Here is a 23,844-nt window from a genome sequence, read left to right on the forward strand (position 1 = left end):
TTTTTTTAAATAATGTGTAGAACGCTGTGTATTTTTATTGTGATCAAGTGCTATATGTGCGTTTTGTGTAGTGATCAATTTTAAATCACCATCTGTCGAAAAGTAAGTATCTACAGCTTTATATCGATTTAATGATGATTTAACTTAATTTATAGATTTTTTTATTTAACTTCTATCCTCGTATATGCATTATTGTATTTGTATATTTAACTATATTGATCATCTTTTTTTTAATTGTATACTAGGTACTAATGGCATAATTCCTGCTATGTTAAATAATAGTTATAAAAATGCAATATAGATTATATTGTCAATTAAAAATAAATATTATATTTCTATTTATTTATGGTGCTATATTCTAACAAAATGCTATTTATACAATCCATACTTGCAATATTTTATTGCAAATTTTACTTTAATGAGTTTATGCTTCTAACATATATATATTTCAAGAAAAACTTAAATAGCATTTTTTTTTAAATAATATAGTGCTCTTACGTGCTAAATCTATTAAAAAAATGTAAGTACCTGTTTACATCAAAAGTTTTGTAAGTCAAGTCTAGATTGTCCAGTTAAGGTTGATCTCACGGTAGGTCGCAGGTTTGCAGGTGGAGCTTTCATGTATTTAATTTGTGTTTGTAATTAATCACGTACTCGGCTGTGAGGAAACATCGTGTCTGACTGTGGGGTGAAATTCTGCCACATGTATATGCAACGAACTTGCCCTGGTCCGAGATTCTGAAATATATTTCAAGTTTTCTCTTAAAAAGGAGAGGAAATCTTTGCCCAATAGTAGGACATTTATGGGCTTCTACTTGTAATTGTTGCCGTTGCAAGAAAGATGCCTCGTAGATTTATGTCTTCAAAAAATATCATTTCTATATGCACATAGCATTTCATATATAAAAAAGATTATATGGACAGCTATTTGTTACTATCACGTACAATATTAATTGAAATAAAAAAAAAGTAGGACATAAAAACAATAAAAATTTTGTAACGGAAGTCTTCTTGTATATGTTTGCAGTATAGGTTTTAATATTTATCAAAATCTAGGATTCCAAAGATTCTGACTTGAAAGTACGACGAGTATTACGAATTCGATATTCGACATTTCTGTACATAGATCGTTCATGGTCAAATGTCTCTTTTAATACAATCGATATTAAAAAATAACAACATTTTTCATCGATTAAATTATACGTAGTTTTAAATTTAGAATTATATTTTTTTCTTATACTATGATAAATGACCAAAAAAAGTTATACATAGCAAAAAATCTTAAAAGAGATGTCTGTCAGAAACACACTTTTTTTTTATATTCAGTTAAAAATATGATTCATATGAATTTATTACGTTTGGATTTGTTTATTTTTTCTAATACGATAAATACTATTTTTTTACACGTAACGAAAAAAAAGCAACGAACATAGGAACTTCGAAATAGTCATTGTATAAACATTCTTAATTTAAACTACTTTATCATAGAATAAACCGAATATTTATAATTTAGCATATGTGACTTTTGCTAGAAATGTTTATTTAATATATAAAACATTTCGTCTTATTCGAACTTCAAATTTTACTCAAATCACCAAACGAAATTTTGATTTAAGGAATGTTTTATTACGATATATATTATATACAAACGTATTGTTACATTACATAATAAGCGGTAACAAGCATTGTATCATCTTCCTTCAACCGCAAAACACGTAACAGTACTTTATACTCATTTGTACGAATAATATACCTACAAACATTACGGAATTAATCGTGAATAGCTGATTATATAGCTCTTTTGAATTCCTGACTGAATATTGGTTTATTAAAGTACACGGGCCTTTGAAGTTGCCGATTTCTAAGGGATCCGACGGGTCCTTAAACGAGTCAGTACCAGTACGGAAGCCAGCAAAGGCGCAGGGTTGTCATATGCCATAGTCTGTGGATCAGGCAGCTTTAAAGGATAGTTAACAAAGCCATCTTTTCTCACTATATATATATATATATTGAGAGAAAAGATATATATAGCAATAATGACAGCATGAGAAATTTTGACCTATATATATAGCTGTAGGTGCTTTTCGTGTTGCGGTTGTGTAATAATGGCAACTTTAAAACCTGTCAGTAGCACAGGAAGATATGACCTGGGATTCGAATCCGGGACCTTATGATGCGTTTTAGCTACTAGACTAACGTGGTAGCTTATTATAGATTACGGGGTTAAGCATGAAATATTAGCGGAATGCTCAACAAATTACCTTATTAATAATGCATGCCATGAACCCTTATAATCTGCAAGCGAGGTCCTTACTTCGTGCATAACTAATGGCTTATAATATTATCCATATATTGTTGTTCACAGAAAAGATTTTTATGTAAATTTTCTTAATTTTAAAAGTGATTCTTCGTTTTGATCGATGACATTAAAATTTGAAGGTCGAAGTTAATTGTAATGTGATATTAATAGTATATAAATATATGTACTACACACTCAATTTTGGTATTTAAGACTATAAAACTTTCAAAGTTCATAGAAAAGCCGGGACAACGTCCTATCCTTCTTCAATTTTGTTATAGGCAAACAAAACGAACAATCCATTTAAAATATTATATTAATGCTTATAAAAATAAATACACACATACGTAAATTTTGAGTTTATGTTCATAAAAATTGCTGTTTACATTTTGAAAATTGGACGAGTAGTCTGAGATATCACAAGATATTTAAGCAATGAAAAAAAAGACGTGGGATGTTTAACCCCCTAATTAGGTAGCAGATTGATAGGTCGCTCAGCTCTATTCTGATCCAAAGTCGAAACCAATATACAATATTTTGCGTTACACTTTTTTATTGTCTGTACAAAATCTAAAATTTGATTGTATTGCAATATTTGTTAAATATCCTGTTATTATTAAAAATAAATGGGTAAATAAATATATTTAACCGTGCAGAATCAGACAAATAGCTGATGAAAATAATCACGCAATTGATTATTATGCAGTTTAAGCTTCGTGCAAAACAAAAGTTTTAGAAAAGTATTAAATCATACATAATGTTTCTTTTTTAGTTATACTTATTTAAATAGTAAACTGTTTAATTTAGTTATTATTATTATTTAAACATAATTGCATCTCGGTATTGTTACAATATATTAATGTTAAAACTCTGGTAGGAGCTACAAAGCCGGTTCATATCAAGCATGGTTGCTTCGTCATCGTCTGGAATGAAAATGCAAGTTGATTTCACTCTTTTTTTGTATTATCACATACATGCGCAATACGTATTCATTCTTTAACTAGTCACTTGAAAATACAATTTTTTTTTGGTGACGTACTTGAAACAAAATATTTGACATTTAATAAAATATATTAATTATCTAATAAAGTATTCGAATCGAAACTTCGATTTAATTCTATTTAATATATTACCAGTATGTGATTTTAAGAACGATATAATAATAAAAATTAAAAAAATATTTATTAGCACCGAAAATCTTACATAATTATGCAACCGACAAAGACTAAACATATGTTTTGTACTTCTGTTCCCTGCCGCTCTCAAGCGGTATCGACCTGGTACCAGGTCCAAAAATAACATTGCAAAGGATTAATAACAATTGAGTTATTATCCATTTAACGCCACCAAATACGGTAAAGCTGATAAGTATCTTAAAGTTTAGGCATCTCGGACTCTTGCGAAACTTCAGCGGTATCTCGAAGGTCAAATAAATATACAATATATTCGAATTCGCATATACTGGTTCTGATTCGCTTAGATTTTCGACTGTTTCTTTAGCTGGTTTTTTGGAATGTTTTTGATATTACAAATTACATTACTTATAAGTCGTTGGAAAAGATTTTATATAAAATATTAAAAAAACTAAGTTTTACAACAGCTGTAAAAATTGTTAAGCTAAGAGTATCTTTCGCCAGTTCTTCTCATGTCAAAAACACCTCGTTTGCGACAATCGGTGTTACGTTTTTTTTGATAATCAATAAGTAAGTGTAATGATGTCTTTATTGAATAAAGATTTTTGACTTTTAATTTTTTTTCATACTGTGTTTGCATCTCGTGTGTATAATTTTATTTATTCTTATTTATTATGTTCATGTATCACTTATTTATTGGAGTTTTGCGATCTAAAAATAAAAAAGTAAGTCCAGTCTGTATCATCTGCTATGGTTTAAAATTCCTTCATACTATTTTTACCGCCATGTAAAAAAAACATTGTTTCTTATCAGTTATGACAAAGTCAAAAGAAACAAATGCAAATCATCAACAACAATCATAAGTCGGTTGTTAACATTCCACGGGTGAGTAGCGAAGTGAATTCTTGCAGAATAGACTGTTGTATTGTTAAGCTCTATAGCTTATTTATAGGATAGATAGGATATTATTTCCCTTGTATCTGTAATTACACTGCCTCACCCTTTAAACCGAAGAAGTCGAAACCCAACAATTATAAGTAACAACAATATACCAAGCGATGAGTGGATAATACTCGGATAATGAAGTTAGTGTTGCGCTTAATTTATTTCATTCTATCTTTCTCGCGCTATCTCAGACGTGACTAGGACAGTCAGGTAAGTGACAAAATAGAGAATGCACTTGTGTTTGCACACACACTTGTACGCTACTATTAGTGTACAAGTGTGTGTGACACTACTATTAGTGTACAAGTGTGTGTGCAAACACAAGTGCATTCTCTATTTTGTCACTTACCTGACTGTCCTAGTCACGTCTGAGATAGCGCGAGAAAGATAGAATGAAATAAATTAAGCGCAACACTAACTTCATTATCCGAGTATTTCTATATATATAAATAATACATAACACCTATCCCGAAACGAACCCGAGATTTGAACCGAGAACCTGTCTTATAATATAACCACTAAACCAACGAGAGTTATCATATAACATTGACTTTACCAGTAAATTTTGGTTTTATTAATTAAATTTTAATAATATGCACACGAGAAAGAATAAAATCACTGTAGACCAGAACGCTTAAGTAAGATTATGTAGATAACAATTTAATCACAGACCGCTCGCATTGTATTCTTTGTAATTATTTTTTACACTACAGATAGAGAAAGGACATCTTTTGTTAGGAGTTCTGATTATATTTTATGTATATATGAGAGTATTTTATCTGACATTTGATGAACGATTGATTTCATAAACAGATGGAGCATTAAAAGCCATGTCAAGTAATACATGCCCCAATTCGAAACTGTTGTTTTTAATATACAGCTAAAATAGTATTTAGTCACTTTAAAGCATCTCACTTTATATAGAAAAAACTTCTTTTTCAACATCAAATAATTTTGCAGAACGGAGAATGGTTCACCTGGTGGCTACCACCGCCCATAGACATTGGCACTGTAAGAAATATTAACCCTTCATTACATCGTTAATGCGCCGCCAACCTTGAGAACTAACGATAGGATATTATTTCCCTTGTATCTGTAATTACACTGCCTCAACCTTTAAACCGAAGAAGTCGAAACCCAACAATTATAAGTAACAAAAATATACCAAGCGATGAGTGGATAGTACTTAACCACTACGAAATGTCATAATACGAGAATCTTAGTTAATTTTTTTCAAATAATAGCTATATTACAGCTACTCTGCTCGTTTCAAATGATAAGCTAATCAAATTACAATGTTATATAAATCATATCATCCATTCTATCCACAAAGATCATGTTCATAGATCAAATTATGATACACGATATCCAGATATTGGTAACCTGACCCACGGATGTGATTGGACAGCTTTGATTACATGTTATAAAATCAATGGAATCGTTTTGTCTGGTCATGTTTATATATGACAAGAAAAACAAAATTTATAAAGGATATTTAACAGTTTTTTTTTTTAATTCTTGTTCTGAAGTGTATTTACGCTATATGAGCGCAAAATATTCTTCTAATCTCCTATAGAGATGACACATATATATGAGATCCATCGGTTTCAAATTTTAAATTGCTTAATGATTATTTTTATTTTTAATGAAATCTGAAGGCGTCTAAACTGTAAATGTACTTCAATGTATCTTTTCTACTCATAATTAACGTTATTTTTGACTTGCATATTTTTATTTCGAGACAGTATTACAATCGAAAATTAAGGATTGCTTATCACAATGTACAACTGCTGATGACTTTGTACAATTTTAATTGGACTAATCAGTGTTTCTAGTGCGTTTTCTTTTAATTATAGTTATAATTAATTGAGACGGCACCGTTGTCATTCATACAAAAATGCGGGTACATAAACACATTTTCCAAAAAAAGCGACGGTTGATGCCGTAATATATAGTAATATAATAATTATTATAAAAAATATAATAATTCTACCGAAGATCTAATATGCTCTATCTTAGAAGCGATTTCAAACTTCGTTTTCTTTTAAATTCAATGAAATACATAAAATTTTGATCACGTGATAAATCGAATACATATGTCATTTCCATACATGCTGGGTCTCGATGTCACCGTCTAACTGTGACTTCAATTCCATCGCACACGTAGAAATTTGGCAACTCTTATTTGTCGCACCACTAAAAATGGAATTCTTTACCAGCACATGTGTTCCCCGCCTTTTACAACCCGGGTTCCTTTAAACGAGGCGTGAAGAGGCATCTTGCGGGCCGGCAAGGCGGGGGCGGCTAGTGCAGAACATTCTTCCCGACTGTACTTGCCGTCGTCGCGTTTGGACTCCACTACCACTTATCATCAGGTGGTGTTTTGCTTACATTTGCTTTCCCGGTTTATATAAAAAAATGCAATGCAATTTCTACAAAAGATTTCTATAATCTGATAGTGTTAACCGCTATGCTGTTAATAAGTTCTTCAAAAATAAATAAAAAATAACTCCGAGGGTAATTAAAAAACCATCTGCAAATTCACATTCATAAGTATGTCACGGACAGTAGTTACATATATAATTATATATACATTCGTTTTCGTCTACATGTTAGGGGGAGGAGGAGCAAGTTACAAAAAAATTAACCTACGACCATCCTTGGGATTCAAGTTGAATTCGTACCAAATTTCATTAAAATCGGTTCAGTGGTTTAGCCGTGAAAGCGTAACATACAGACAGAGATACTTTCGTATTTATAATATTCGTATAGATTTATCAATGCGATTTTATGTTTGAGACGGAATTTACTAAATAACATCTGTCTGTCAGGTTTCCTGGCGTTGGGTAACCTTTGCAATTTGTCGGCTGGATTAGTCACAGTATGAATTATTGCGTTGATTTATGAATAGTGACAAAACCTGTTTTAAGGGATCTCGTGTATTTGATTTCGTTATAGAAAGTTGTTAATATTTTATCGAGCTAATTGAATGACATTTATATTTTTTTTACATTTGATTATAAAATTCTTATGCTCTTAAGCTTCATTAGTAATATTGTATGTAACGTATCATCCTGCAAATATCCCACTGCTGGGCTACTTCCTCTCCCTTTTGAGAAGGTTTGGAGTTTATTCCACAACAGTCCAGTGGCTGGTGGATACACATGTAGCAGAATTTCATTGAATTTAGATACATGCAAGCTTCCACGCGATGTTTTTAATCACCAGAACGAGATGAATTATAACCAACTGTACCAAAGAACCACCCAACCAACAACTGTAATCCACACAACGTGTCTGAAAAAATCATGATGATCGGTTGAGTGGTTTAGACATAAAAACAGACAAGCAAATTAATAAACAATCTAACAAAGTCACGCTCGCATTTATAATATTAGAAAGGATGATATCCTTTAACCTCAGGGGGCACTCATTAACATGATTTTATTATTTATTTTAAATTAAATAATACTCATCCTACCGTCAATTATAATATTTAATTAGCGTGAACAACTCTAAGTACATATTTATGAAATCAGATTATTATTTTTTGTTAACACATTAATTTAATTCGTTCATTGTAAACTGAATATTATTAAGAGGACTTGTATGATAGCAGATTTGATGTTTTGATTGCTTGTGTATTTTATGTAATTAGCCTAGTAATTAGCTAAGGATCATACAGTACGTTCTTTAAATATTCCAATTGAGATAAACGAAAAGTAAACGTTATTAATATAGCCGTGCATTTTTAATTAAATAAATATGTACCGTGTGTAGATAGGTACCTTGCATTTTATATGTATTTTATGCGTATCATAAATATCTTGAGCGTATAAAATTAAAATTTTAATATTCGATATCAATTTGTGAATGCAATTTTATAAATTGAAACGCAATTTGCAAATGACTTAGCGTAAACTTCGCTTGCTTAAAACAAACCAAGTCAAGTGTTTGAGTATTACGAAATTCGGCCTCATTAACTTATAGGCTACGCTACGATGTCACTTATCAGTTATACGCTTATGAAGAAACTCATTATCATCTTAAGTATTCGTGTTTTATCCCAAATTATGTATCCGTGCCGTTTGTAAGAAAACACTTACTTGGATTTATTATTAATGCTGGTTGTTTTTTTTGCTATTTCACTGAATTATCACAATTATTCTAATTGTATTAAATCTCCACAGACGTGCTGCGTGCTTTTGTACACCAAAGATTTCTATTGTATGATTTTATTTCCAGGCAATCTAGATTTTAGAATTATTGATGTCTAAATAGATTGTAGCTGGACTCTAAACTTTTTTTATTTTTACTTGTTCCTTTGTCTCTTTTGACCGGGAATATTGTGTGCCTACTGTCTTCCTTTAACATTAAAGGAAGACAGTAGGCACATAGTAGGTGTTCTAATGGTAATTTTTGGTCGTGGTATTTAGAATTCCTTTTTTTCTCGCTCGGGAAACTTTCACAAAGGTACCCGGGTCCCTTGGTGGTGGAACCGGGTTATATGGACTACTTACCTACTAAAACCACTGCGGCTTCCGTCCTAAGCATGCCCCTCCGCACTCCTCGCAAAGTGCGTACGGCAGCGTAAGTTCATCCCGGCTGCCGTCCTCCTAAGAGCCGTCTGAAATAGGACACACGAGGCCCCCACCGCACGCATCCAAGGCCCCAGGGTTACCATCTTTTAAGCCCCGGGCGTCTAGGCTGTGGGAGGGCCGAGACGACACGGTCTTCGTCTCCGCAAAGCAGGATCGAACCTTTCCCGTTCCCGCCGTCTCCTTCTGGACCATGACGGTCAAACGGGATTCTGAATTCCTAGGCTGGTCTGAATAATGAAATTTGACAATCGGTTTGTGACTTTGTCTAGGTTTGCTGAATAACAGTCTTTTAATATTGAATATACTTTATTGTAAACAAACATATAATACAGCAACTGTTTAGGATTACTATTATTGTTAAAGATATTGTTGTTGTACGGAGCCCATAGTGTGTAAATCCGATTCATCTAGGCCGGTTTTAGATTTATTAACTTGTAAATTACATCAAAATTGTGCAAATAAAATACAATGTAAGTAAAATGTAATGTAAATGTATCTTGTTTAATAATAATCGGTTGAAAGTAGAATACGTCAAGATCTAAAATAGATAATAAATGCAGTATTTGACGATGTAATTGTTTAAGTAATTTTCTGTTATATCTTTTGCATCGTTTATTTTAAAAGTTGCTTTAACATGGATTATACAGTCTAATATTGGTAAATCATTATACTTGTATTTTTTTTTTTTTTTTATATCGCCGGGAGGGCAAATGACTCTACTCCACCTGATGGTAAGTGGTAGTAGAGTCCAAACGCGACGACGGCCAGTACAGACGGGAAAAACGTTCTGCACTAGCCGCCTTCGCCTTGCCGGCCCGCAAGATGCCTCTTCACGCCTCGTTTGAAGGAACCCAGGTTGTAAGAGGAGGGGAATACGTGAGCTGGTAAGGAATTCCATTTTTTGGAAGTGCGACAAAGAAAGGAGTTGCCAAATTTCTTTGTTCGCGATGGAATTGATGTCACAGTTAGGCGGTGACATCGAGAACCAGCCCGCGTGGACTTAAGAAGGAAGGGGGAAGCAGGAATTAGAGAGAATAATTCCTCAGAGCACTCGCCGTGATACAGTCGATAGAAAGCGCTCAGTGCTGCTATCTCACGACGCAATTGTAAAGGTTCAAGGGTGTTTGTGACCTTTACGTCGCCAATAATGCGTACGGCACGTCGCTGCAACCGGTCCAAGGCCTCAAGTAGGTACTTAGCGGAGCCATCCCAAAGGTGCGAGCAATATTCCACGCAAGACCGTACCTGTGTTTTGTACAGCAGGCACAGTTGTTGTGGCGTGAAAAAGCGCCGCACCTTGTTCAGAACTGATGAGTGGGAATATCTGATGAGTGGGTGGTACCTACCCAGACGAGTATTTGTATGGTTTTATTGCTACTGGCAACATTTTAAATGGATCTATATATAAGACATGTCTTTAATTTCTATAATATATAGTTTAATATATCGCGCTTAACTGGTCATTGATCTAGTAGCTTATAAATTTGCAGAGCTGGGTTGCAATTCCGGGTCAGGCCAATAAAAAGTAAAGGATTTTTTTTTTAACATAAGCGATCACCGCCGCCTATTGACACTGGCCCCGTAAGAAATATTTACCATTTCTTACATCGCCAATGCGCCAACCTTGGGAACTAAATTGTTATGTTATTTGTGCCTGTAGTTACACTAACTCACTCACCCTTCCGATCGGACACAACAGTACTAGGTATTTCTGTTTTACGGTAGATTGATTATCTGATGAGTGAATAGTACCTACCCAGACGGGCTTGCACGAAGCCCTACCACCAAGTAATGTATCTAATATTAAATACCATCAAATATTTATTTGTGTCCTTGGAATAATAATTACGTATTCGTCAAGACAATATCAAACACGTTGGCTTATTTTGGCGATGTGTGGAATTCGGTCAGTCGGTCTCAAAGTCGATTATACAATGTGCTGTAAGAGAAAAGCGCTAGCTTGCGTCATGGACGGCTTCATGCAAAACGCACACGACACATACTAAATATAATAATTTGCTAAGTACACAGTGACGAATGCGTGTTAATCGCTGAATAAGGTTACTGCTACGATTTGCGAATTATTTTTAAAGGTTTATATGTTTATTTAAAAACTATAACGTTTAATAAGCAAATATATTCTAGATAAATCTTTTAAAAAAGTATGTTTTTGTATTGAATTAACCAATTTGTACTATCTTACTTATATTCAATTACACAGTTTTTTATTACATTTTCATTTGAACTTTTTTTTAGAACAAGAAGAACCTATGTAGGTACTCAATATCACACAAGTACTATAATACTCGTAATTTATCTACATACTCTTAATTAACAATTAATTATTGAATAATGAATAATTAACAATATAATACGTCTTTATCCTTGAATTTAATAATACGCTACTGTGTAAAAGTGTTTATAGTCTATTAGAATATTTAAATTTGACTAAAACTTAACTAAAACTTGTTTAAAAAATCTTTCGTTTATAGAAAACTGCATTATTAGCGAGTAACATACGCTTATTTTATTTTCAAAAAAATTAGATATCCCGATGAAAATTTCAATAATAAATATATATTAATACAATTTTAAAGAGTAAATTTTAAAGACTAAATTAAAAATACAATTTAAACTCAATCCGGACAAAGTCGGGGAGGGCCGCTGGTATAAAATATCGTAATTGGTTTTAAATTCAAGTTTGTGTTGGCTCTTGTTAAAGATAGGCTCGTTCTTGCATACAACGGTCACAGCTTGCGGTCAGCTTGCTTGTACACTTTCTCCTTTATGTGTGCACCGTTAAAATATGGCGACGATGTTTATGTACACTGTATATCATATTTGATCCGCAAACTTCATTTGTACATTGTATCATGTGAACTTGTGTTTTCTTTCAATATATACAAATAAATGAAGTTGTTTGTCCTTTTTATGTTAATCTGGCTATTTGTGCGCTATCCAACGTTCCAACCAAAACAACCAATTTTTTTTTGACTACCGTTGCTACTTAATCTTCTTCTTCTGCTTAGCGTTTTCCCGGCCTAGTAAAGCCAGGGTCCGCTTTCCTAGATGCAGATTTATTCCTCCACTTTGCCGATCTAAAGCATCCTCCTTAGTGAGATCGTGCTCTCTCATGTCGTCTCTCATATCAATGAGCGCTTCCTGGGGCTACTGCGGGATCTAGGGACTTAGTAATTTAAATATTTTTTTAAATCATGTACATTATGTATGTAAGTTAAATTGGCAGATGTTAAATTTTCGTTACAAACTACTATAATATCTTACTTTTGATTATAAACGTTGTTTAACGAGTTCTTGGTAAAATATAAATCCATCTCTTTCTAACATCATTGATTTGACACTCGAATAAAGAATACAGCATTATTTACACGATGACATAAATTAATGAAAATGACTACTTACTATAAAGTGATATGCTCGTTTAATTTTCTATAAGAAAAAAAAAGTTCTCCTGTCGATTTAAGCGGCGGTGACTTTTTTCAAAGGAGACTAGTTAATTATTTGAATTGAGAACACTCTCCATTTTTGAATTCTATTAAAAATACGTTACAGTACCTATAACTATTTATATCGTTTTACATAACAATATTTATAATTTACCCTCCAAATAAGTATAAGAACCCGTGGCTTATAAATCTCAAGGCGACCTGCTTACTACTAAGCCATTGAAGACTCTAGTTGTAGTAGAAATATTAATTTAATAATATTTGTATTTTTTGTAAAAATAATTTGTAAATATTTATAAAAATACTAATGTCAAGTATGATAGAGACAATAAGAGTGTAAATAAATGGATAATCAAATAAAAAATCAAACTTAAAATATACTTTATTTAAGTATTCAGTTAGTGCAATCTTAACAGTTGATATCTGAAAGTATAAAACTCAACTTTACAAAAACAATTGGTTCCTTCAAACGAGGCGTGAAGAGGCATCTTGCGGGCCGGCAAGGCGAAGGCGGCTAGTGCAGAACGTTTTTCCCGTCTGTACTGGCCGTCGTCGCGTTTGGACTCTACTACCACTTACCATCAGGTGGAGTAGAGTCATTTGCCCTCCCGGCGAATATATAAAAAAAAAACTTATTAGCAGATGAAGATAATGAAAACGTGTGTTAGTAAAGTAAGACAGCAAATGTTTCACCGCTGCACTAACAGAGACAGTGGTTTTTGCTGACTGGATCGAAGGTTATCGTAATTATTTGACCAGTATTAGGCCAGTGGTCGAAATTCGAACATTATCATAATTGAAAATCTTAGATAAACATATATGAGTGCATGTTTTGAACATCTTTTTTTTATTTTTATTTACATAATATATATTTAGTCGCGAAATACTTCTAATATAGTATTTAAGAATATAAATAATATCATTATATATGTATATGTATGAGAACTCAATTCGCAATTAACGGAGAAAAATATAAAAACGCACCGACACAAAATTCTGTGGAGAAATAATTAAACATTTATTAAATAATTAAACATATATAACGTGTCCTATTGTTGTGTCTCTTGGGAAGGCTTAGAGCATATTCCACCACGCGTCGCAAATCCAGTTGGTGGTTCATATATATATAGAAAATTATTGTGAGACAAAGCTTTATCTAATAATTAATTATATTATACTGCTCACATCCGATTGGTTGAGTAATAAATAAGCACATATATAGTACTATTTTATTGACGTAATGTTGCCGTAAAAATTGATTTTTATAACAGTTAATGAGGCGATGTTGTTAATGATTGTTGCATAATGGAATCTGTATTCACACGCAATTTACTCCTACGTGGTCTGCCTCTTTGGTTTAGTGGCTATATCGTAAGGCTGTAGATCCCGAGGTCCATGTTTCAAACTCGGGCAGCACCAATATGACGTTTTCGTGTTTTTCTGTCAAGTTTCTTTTCGCTAATTTTTGCGCTATTTACTTGGTGGTAGAACTTTAGGTACCACCAACACCTCACATATCCTACCGTCCTCCGCCTCACGTATACTTTTATTTTTCTTTGTGTGCTGCCAAATTTTGAAATTATGCGGCAAATGCTTGAGAATCACTGCCCTAGATAATGGTCATTGTGAATCAAATCGATACTAGAGCTATTCTGTAGGAAAAAAGCCCACGGTAGAAGCCGATCGCGAATTGTTAAAAAGTAATATTCACAATTAACTTCAAAACTAATAACATTTAAAGGATATTCGGATCAAAATAGCGTATCAACGTAATTCGCTTTTACTTTTAACATTACACGAGTCATTTAAAAAGTACATCTTATAGGAGTCCTTTTTGAAGAGGGCTTCATCATCATATTTATCAAATTTAAATGAAAATAAACAATGATTGCAGATAAGTGACAAAATTTAAAAGTCGTTACATCACATATATATATATATATATACAAACGTGTATATTTGTTATTTACGAAACTAACAGTGTAGTATATTAATTTAAAATCAAATCAAATATTTATAAATCTCATCAATTCGATTAGTTACAGTTAACTTGAGAGCTCCACGCTCTACATCCAAGGTCCGAAATTATGACACGTTGAAGTAAACAGAGATAAAATTGGGGTCACTGAATATACAAAATCATTAATCTATGCTTTTTGATGTGACTAAATTTATTGTTGAGGGTATAGAGGTTACAAGTGATTAGTTTTAGCGGAGATTTATTTTATTTTATTTTTTAATTCAAGGATAATAAGAATCTAAATTATGAGATTTTTTTTATATTATAGGCGGCCGAGCATTCGGGCCACCTGATAGTAAGTGGTCACCAACGCCCATAGACATTGGCATTGTAAGAAATGTTAACCATCGCTTACATCGCCAATGCGCTATCAACCTTCGGAACTAAGATGTTATGTCCCTTGTGCCTGTAATTACAATGGCTCCCTCACCCTTCAAACCGGAACACAACAATACTAAGTACTGCTGTTTTGCGGTAGAATATCTGATGAGTGGGTGGTCCCTACCCAGACATTCTTGCACTAGCCCTACTACCAGTAATATATATAATTATATATACCTGTGGTATTCCTGCATTACTTATAGATTAATTTAAAGCAATCCTCACAGTAAGGTTTTACTAATTTGGCAACATTAACAAATTAAATTAAATTTATCAATAATGTTAAACTTACATATTTTTGATACTGCTATTCTAATGTCGATAAAACGTGATGACATTAGCAGATAAGTATGTAATATCAAATCAATTTATATACAATACATGATTTTCAAACATTTTGGTATAAATCGAATAATATAATTATTATTGTATTAAGTTAAACCTTATAATTTTAAATCGCCTGAAATAACCTCGCTAAAGCTCTTGACTTAAGCTTAAAACAAAATTTAGGTAAAATCATTATCTTGTTATAAAACTTCATTATCGGAAGCAGAGGTCAAAGCAACATGGCGGCGTTTCAAAACTTAAATGGCAATGTGGTAGGAACAATCTCTATTTAGTAATCAATCCTTTGAAACGCTTCATAAATATGATAATGCGCAAAGGATGAATTAAGGCTTTAATTATTAAATTTAAATATTGAATAAATTGTCTAACTCTTAAAAGTTATGTCTTAATAACAGTAATGGAATTAAAGAAATAATACAAAACAATGTGATTTGTGCTAATAATAAAATGTCAAGGTTGTTGACCTCTAGAGGTTTTATTTTAGCAATATTTAATATCAATAGAATTTTTTATAATGAATTATATGTGAAATATGGTTATCGTTTGGCTGAAAACCTTCTTAAGATGAGAGGCTTTTGCTCATCAGTAGGACATTTATATACTGTTGCTATAACCACGATCAAAATATTATTTATTCAAATATTTTCTATCGGGATCTTTCGGGAAGATCCGACAAAAAAAATATTAGTTCTTTACTTTTTGAAGAAGAACACATAGTAAATATTCATACCATACATATTATGTAGTAAAAGAGTGGTCAACATACAATTTAATAAATGGAATCTGTAATCTGTGTTGTAATCTTTATCATTTGCAAAGTGGGGACGGTTTTTTACCATGGTCAATTAAAATTCTACATTTATACAATTTTTATTTTTGTTTTAGTATAAAATATTGAACCAGTTATTGTTTTTTTTTAAAGAAATGAATGGAAAATGGCCAAGGTATTAATTTAAAGCAATCATTCACAATTTTTCTTATGACCAAAAATAAAATAGACAAATATGAGGCAAAAATTTAAATTCCAGAAGTATATCTTCTCGGTGATCGCTATGTAAATGCATGAACAATTGAATTATTAATATATAAAACCTTGGTTAATTTAATGAGCTTACATTGTAGTTTAACCAAAAACCTAAGGAGTTAGGTCAGGGTTTCGCTTATCAGCTGTCTACTTCAAACATGTTGCCATATTTTGGAGTACTGACTACACGTTCGTGATTTCGTTAGTTGTTAAATTGATTAGTTTTATTGTTAGATAAAATAAACAGTACCTTAAAATCGCAACTACTTAAATAAATGAAGTTTTACGGTCTTATTTATAAACTTTGTTTGGCGATTTTTTAGTTAAACTCCGACCTCTCTCTCCCTCGTCATTGATTCGACATTTGGATGAACAAAGCTTTGTTTATCTAATAATCCATTAAAAACATTTAGGTATAGGTAAGATGGTTAAGTATTAAGTGAATTTAGTTTTATTAATTTCACATGAATGCGATTTAATATGACTTAAGACTTAGAAAAAAGAAAACCAAAAACATATTCCGTGGTTCCATTTTGTTGTTTCTAAAATCCAACATTATCTGTATCAATTATACATAATTCTATAATTCGACACACGGCTTCTATAGTTTGTCACCTCATTAAAAAAAGGGTTCGTATTATTTCATCAAAATCGATTTAGTAGTTAGCCCGTTGATACCTAAAAGAAAGACAGAAGATCTTATTTGGATATTTTTGATATGAATTTAGACTAAGATAGATAAAGCAAATAAAACATTTTATCGATTCAAATCAATATTTTATTGAGTCACGATTTCAGAGACCGTTCTTCGTACGTCAAGCCTGAATCATGACATATTGTTCCCTTGATTTGGCTATCGCATTTATATGACCAAATGAAGAAGGTCCATGGTTTATGGGTGCTTTATTATGCTTCACGTGTAAAAGTCAGATTATCTCTGAATTTGAGGTCAGGTTATTGTTTATAGTATTTGACATAACATTACATTTGTTATCAAGATAACTGTTAGTTGTCAGTTCTGCGGTTTATTCGGCTGTCATCTGTATAAGGTTTTTGAGGTTAAAGAGCTTGAAAACCTTGGAATTTTGAGTTTCTGGATGACATGGTGATGTAGTTTATGTTTTTACAGAACACCTAAAACTTTCGATTTCATAAAGTTATTACATTTTAAAACTCACATTTTTTTAGTAAATAAGGCATTTTATACTATACGGGATTATATAGATGATAGAAGAGCTTGTAGTAAGTATTTATGTAGTAAGTATTAAGTAGTAATCTACATACGGTATACATATATAAATCTAACTGTGTATGATTATTACAAGTATTTTTTTAAAAGAGGAGTTACTGGGTTACTGGACACCGGTCCACAAGAAACCCAGTAACTCCTCTAGTAGTTTATAGATAGTTTTATATAAAAAATAAAATTGTAAAATAACGTTTTTTAAAGTACTTCTGGGAGCCTACTTGGATAAAGTACATTTTGAGTTTTGACTGATTTAAATATATTTAGTGAAAGTTATTCTTTGGTCTTTAAAGCTCATTCAATAAGTAAATCTTATTTCTCAATAGATTAAGGATCGTCTATCGATATTAAAGTTCGATCTTGACCCCCTTGGCTGTTATCGTAACCTAGTAATCTAAACAAAAAGTTATGAAATATTCTAATAGATTATATTAATAAATGACCGCAATTCCGATCGTGTGGATTTACCATCCCATCGGATTATGAGCATATAGGAATAGAGAATGCACCCGTTGAGCACACATTTGTGTACTGTCCTCCGCAGTTGGCTAGTCTCCCTTCGAAATTACCACTGTCGACACAAGCGAAGTTATTATCACTGGAATTGGTAATTCATTCAATCGTGTCCACGGTATATGACTGTCAAAATGAAATAAAAAATATATTATCAGACATAAATATATAAAAATTATAAGCATTACCAAAAGGTAATAAGTGACAAGACTCAGATAAACTGATTTATCTTTAATTGCTATCCAAGAAAGCTGTCGAAAATGACCTTTTCTCATATATCCCAGCCTGAGATCGATATGAGCCGATTATCAACAAATTGTTTGACAGTTCTATCTATATCATTTCATTGTTACGTTGATTTCAGATCGGATAAAGTGACCTAATTTTTTTTTTAAAGCGGTTGCGGCTTATTACTTAAAAACCAATGGCATACATTACCTTTAAATACAATCGCAAATCAAAATCTTTACATAAAAATTGAATTGAATTTCATTAGCAATTGTATCTTTACAAATAATAATAATAATAATCACATATATAAGTTAATGCGATCGTGAGATGGCCTAGTGGTTAGAAAGCGTGAATCTTGACCGATGATCGTTTGTTCAATTCCGGGCAAGCACCACTGAATATTTATGTGCTTAATTTGTGTTTATAATTCATCTCGTGCTTGATGGTAAAGGAAAACATCGTGATGAAACTTGCATGTGTCTAATGTCATTGAATTCTGCCATATGTATATTCTACCAACCCGCACTGGAGTAGCGTGGTCTCAAAATGGAGAGGAGGCCTTAGTCCAGCAGTGGGACATTAACAAGCTGTTACTGTATAATTTAATATATATATATTTTTTATATAGAATAGGAATGTGGACGAGTATATGGGCCACCTGATGGTAAGTGGTCACCAAACGCCTTTAGACATTGGCATTGTAAGAACCAATTCAACCATCGCTTATAGCCAATGCGCCACCAACCTTGGGAACTAAGATTTTATGTCCCTTGTGCCTGTAATTACACTGGCTCACTCACCCTTCAAACCGGAACACAACAATATCAAGTATTGCTGTTTTGCGGTAGAATATCTGATGAGTGGGTGGTACCTACCCAGACGAGCTTGCACAAAGCCCTACCACCAGTAAATACTTACCGTGTACTTCTTCACCACAAACGTCAAGATTTGAATGCAATCTTATATCGCAAAAGCTCAAACCTGGGTTTAAAATCTTAAATAAATGGGAAAGAATGAATGTAAGTTTTGCCTTATTAGATTTCAATTTTAGTTGTGCAAAAGCGCACAGATTATTGGCAGAATATCCTGCGAGATGTAACGTATACATACTAATTAACTATAGTTGCTAGTTTTACAAGTTTGTCAATGTTAATGGGGTTTTTCTGTAAAGGATTCTTTGGTAGCATCCTGGCACGTGACAGTGTTACACTGCAGTACCTCGGAAAACACTTATAGCTGTAGGACTTTCATGAATCTGTCCGGTCCGTTCCGCTCGTATCGGGTTGACGTCCCATGTAGTAGGGAGGTGTCCCGCTCACTGAGTCCGATTTACCAAATATTTGTAAGGCTTTTTGTTTTTATTTTATTTTTTATTTTATTTTATTTTATTTATTTTAAGGACCACTAGTAGCTACTACATGTTTTAATGACAAATGTAAAACAATTTAGTGAAAATAGCTAACATGTGAAGCTTTTTAAAGTAGCCACAACAATTACAATATTTGTTTTAAAAATACATTAACACATAATTATAGCAACATGAGTAGAAAGATTAAAAAAAAAAAGAAAAAGTCCAAATTGGTACAAATTAAAGATCATAAAAAAATAAACATGCACTTAATAAAATTAAAATTAATAACACAAATAGTTTGAAATTGATATAGGTACAAATTAAAATTAAATAATTCATTAAATTCATGCAAAGTTTACGTTACAAAAAAAATTACTAAAAATATACTAATTAATACAAAATAAAATTAAGATAACATTATTTATTATTTATTTATTTATTTATTATTTATTTGCATCTCTCAACAATTCTAGCGCCCGTTTACGATAAATCATGGCAGAGTCATTGAAAATATCTAGATCTTGACAAAAACCATTGTACAACCGTGATGATCTAGGCATTGGTGCATTACATCCTAATTTCGTTTTTGATATTCTGACATCAAAAGTGCCCAGAAAACTACGAACATTGCGCCTTGGAATACGATAGTATATCTTTTCAAGTAAGTAAGTACAGTCGATCTCGTTACGAATTATCTTAAATAGGAAAGAGAGATCTAATAATTGTCTGCGTACAGAGAGACTATCCATATTAAAGTCTTTCAAGAGATTGCTGTAATTTTTATTAGATTTATTGTATGAGGTTTTTTTGTTTCTGGATAGATGATATACAAATCGCTTCTGTATTCTCTCTATACGCAGACGATGTACATTGTAACAAGGATTCCACACAACACTACCGTACTCCAGTACACTACGCACGTAAGCGTTATAGATTATTTTTTTCGTGTTATTCGTGAAGTGTTTACCATTTCTAATTAAAAATCCTAACGTTTTGGAACTTTTCGTAATTATTTTATTGAAGTGCGGGACAAAAGTAAGCTTGTCATCAAAAATGACACCCAAATCACTTATTTCAAAAACTTCCTCCAACTTGATGTTATCAATGCTATATATTGTTTTGATTATATTGAGCTTCCGCGTAAATTTTATATGCTTGCATTTACTGACGTTTAATTCCATTTTATTATTTTTACACCAATTATATATAGCATTAATATCCGCCTGTAAGAGCTCTGAGTCAGCTAAGTTGTTTATTACTTTCGTTAATTTTAAATCGTCCGCAAATAAAAATACTCTACTATAATGTACCGTATCGCAAATATCATTAATGAAGATATTAAAGAGCCAAGGTCCTAAGTGTGACCCTTGAGGAACCCCGGAGCAGGCTTTATATAGACTCGAGCTAAAACCTTTTAAGACAACAAATTGTTGTCTATTGTATAAATATGATTTGAACCACTCATGCATATTACCATTGAATCCGTACTTGCTTAGTTTTAAGAGTAAAATATCGTGCGAAACTTTGTCGAAAGCCTTGGTTAAATCGGTATAAATTGCGTCAACTTGCTTGTGGTTATCAATAGCTGGCACAATGAATTCACTGTACGAAACAAGATTTGATGTTGTAGATCGACCCTTTATAAAGCCATGCTGGTTATTATTATTCATTTGCTTTACATGACATTCTAGATATGGGTAAACTATTGCTTCAAATACTTTGGCAAAAGTGGAAAGTATGGAAATCGGTCTATAATTCTCAATGCACTCACTACCCTTGGACTTATATACTGGTACGATCCTAGCTATTTTCCACTTATCGGGAAAAACACCTGAGCGAAGTGATTCGTTGTATAATAAATATAAAGGGAAACTTAGTACCCATGCACATTTAGAAATAAATATAGGAGGGATATTATCATAACCTGTCCCTTTAGTTGTATCAAGTCTTTTTAAGTATTGATAAATCTGTCTTCGCGATATTACAAAATTAGTGAACGCTCCAAAGTCATGTTTACATTGATTACTATAAGATGGTAATGTATATGAACTTTGAGATTGTGTGTAAACAGAAGCAAAATACAAGGCAAATTCGTTACAAATTTCTGATCCCGATTTCATTACTTTTTGTTTGTAAGTCATTATGCCTGGGAGTGCGGTACTATTATCTTGTTTGCCCTTAAGGTATGACCAAAAATATTTAGGATTTCTACTAATATTTTCTTCAACAATTTCAATGTAATTATTGTAGCAAATTTTCGATAAATCTGCACAACGTTTGCTCAAAAGACGTAATGAAATTTCATCAAGTGGGTTTTTATATATTTTGTATTTATTTAAAAAAACTTGTTTCTCTTTATATAAATTTATCATTTCCTTAGTGAACCATGGAGGATATTGTTTACCTTTTTGTTTCTTTTTTGGTACATATTTTTCGATCAATTTGTTCAAAATTTTATAAAATTTATCGACCATTAGGTTTATTGACTTACAATTACAAAATTCGCTTAACCAATTGATATTATTTAATTCTGAAATTATACTTACGTAGTCAGCTTTAAAATAGTTCTTCTTATCACCAATAACATTACTTTTTAAAGAAGTTCTTGATGAATAAGAAACTAATATATCTAAGGGAGGATGGTGGTGATCTGGAGGCACTATTGGCAAAATAGACTTACTAATTTTTATGTTATTATGATTACTGAATATTAAGTCTAATATTTTATTATTGTTATTACTAATGTTATTATGTTGAACTAAATTATTGAGAGATGCAAAATCAACTAGCAAATTTCCTAAGGAACTATTAGAAATAACATTATCATCAGTAGCGAACCAATTGATATTACTTAAATTAAAATCACCCACGAGCATAACATTTTGTCTATTCTCTGCAATTCTACTATTAAAATTATTGATAAAATTAGATAGCATATTATGGCTGACGGGAGGAGGCAAATAAACTGCACATAATGCAATTGAGTTACACTCATCGTGACAATTTTCTCGTTCAATATTTATCCAAAGATCTTCACACTGACTTTCACAAAAACTGAGTCGCATTGATTTCAGTTTATTTGAGACCGCCACTAAAACTCCACCACCATCTTTTTTACAATGTAAAGGTAAACTATCACGATCTCTTCTGTATACTGTATAACGGTTGTCGAATACTTCATGGTTCTCTATTTTATTATTAAGCCACGTTTCTGTTAATATAATAACATCATAATTTGTACACGATAAATTGCAGATGAAGTCATGAGTTTTAGTACGGAGACCTCGGACGTTCTGGTAGTATATATTAAGACCGTTGAATTTTATAACATGAAACACTAAAATGATCTATGAGTTTAGAGAGCAAAGCAATTTATTGGATATTATTCAAAACAGTATGATTTTTTACATAAATACATTCTGAATGTTCTGTCTTTCTCATAAATACCTTGCCCTGTCTAACCCACACAAATCTGTATTTTTTTTCTTTAGATTTTATTCGAGCTGCTGCATGTAAAGACTTAATAGCCGGTGTCAAGTGTTCCATAACATATATTGGCTGCTTATCTGCTGCAATACCTATGTGACTTGTGTTAAGTTTATCGTCAGGATGCGATTTATTGTAATTGATGACACATGCTAGCATCGTGTCTCTCATTCGTGGTGTGGATAGCTTTACAATAACAGATCTGGGTCTTTTGTCGCTGTTGTTCAATTTTGCAACTCTAGTACAGTGATGTATATCAGACTCCTTTAGATCACATGATATTGCTTTACTCAGTTGCATTACTGCACTAATTAAATTTTCATTTTTATGCTCAGGAATCATTTGTATTTCAATGTTATTTGATCGATTATACTGCTCCATAGTATGTATTCGTTGTTGCAAATCAGATGTTACATTTTTTAGTGCATTTTTCTCTCTTTCCATTTCCGCAATTTTATCGTCATAACTTGCAATTATTTTTTTAGTAGATTCGTATTCTTCGCTCAAAAAAGTCATCGAGTTTTCAATAGTAGATATTTGCTCTTTTATAGGTTTAAGATTTTCTTGAATCATTTTGTTTAACATGTTAGTGATATCATCCAATAGTAAATTTTTAAAGGCCTGAAACTCATTACGAATGATTTGTTCAACGTCTTGTTTAGTAAGTTGTTCTGATGCAGGCGACCACTTTTCAAACTGTTTGCTTTTTTGCCGATTTGTCACATTGTAAGATTCTGGAGAAGTATTATTTCTTGTTGTTATTATTTTTTTCTGTGGAATCATTCTTACTTAGTAACGA

The 23,844-nt window shown here is 32.1% G+C and overlaps 1 protein-coding gene across 3 annotated transcripts in view; it reads left to right on the forward strand.

The window, feature by feature from the left end:
- The window catches only part of LOC126775016 (uncharacterized), a 68,627-nt gene continuing 44,783 nt past the window's right edge, over positions 1 to 23,844 (forward strand). For all 3 annotated transcript variants that reach the window (XM_050496731.1, XM_050496730.1, XM_050496732.1), the window contains exon 1: positions 1 to 102. The gene's annotated coding sequence lies outside the window, so the exon portion shown is untranslated. The remainder of the gene's footprint in view (positions 103 to 23,844) is intronic.

The sequence above is a fragment of the Nymphalis io genome, chromosome 17 (genome assembly GCF_905147045.1).
Source record: "Nymphalis io chromosome 17, ilAglIoxx1.1, whole genome shotgun sequence".
Lineage (NCBI taxonomy): Eukaryota > Metazoa > Arthropoda > Insecta > Lepidoptera > Nymphalidae > Nymphalis > Nymphalis io.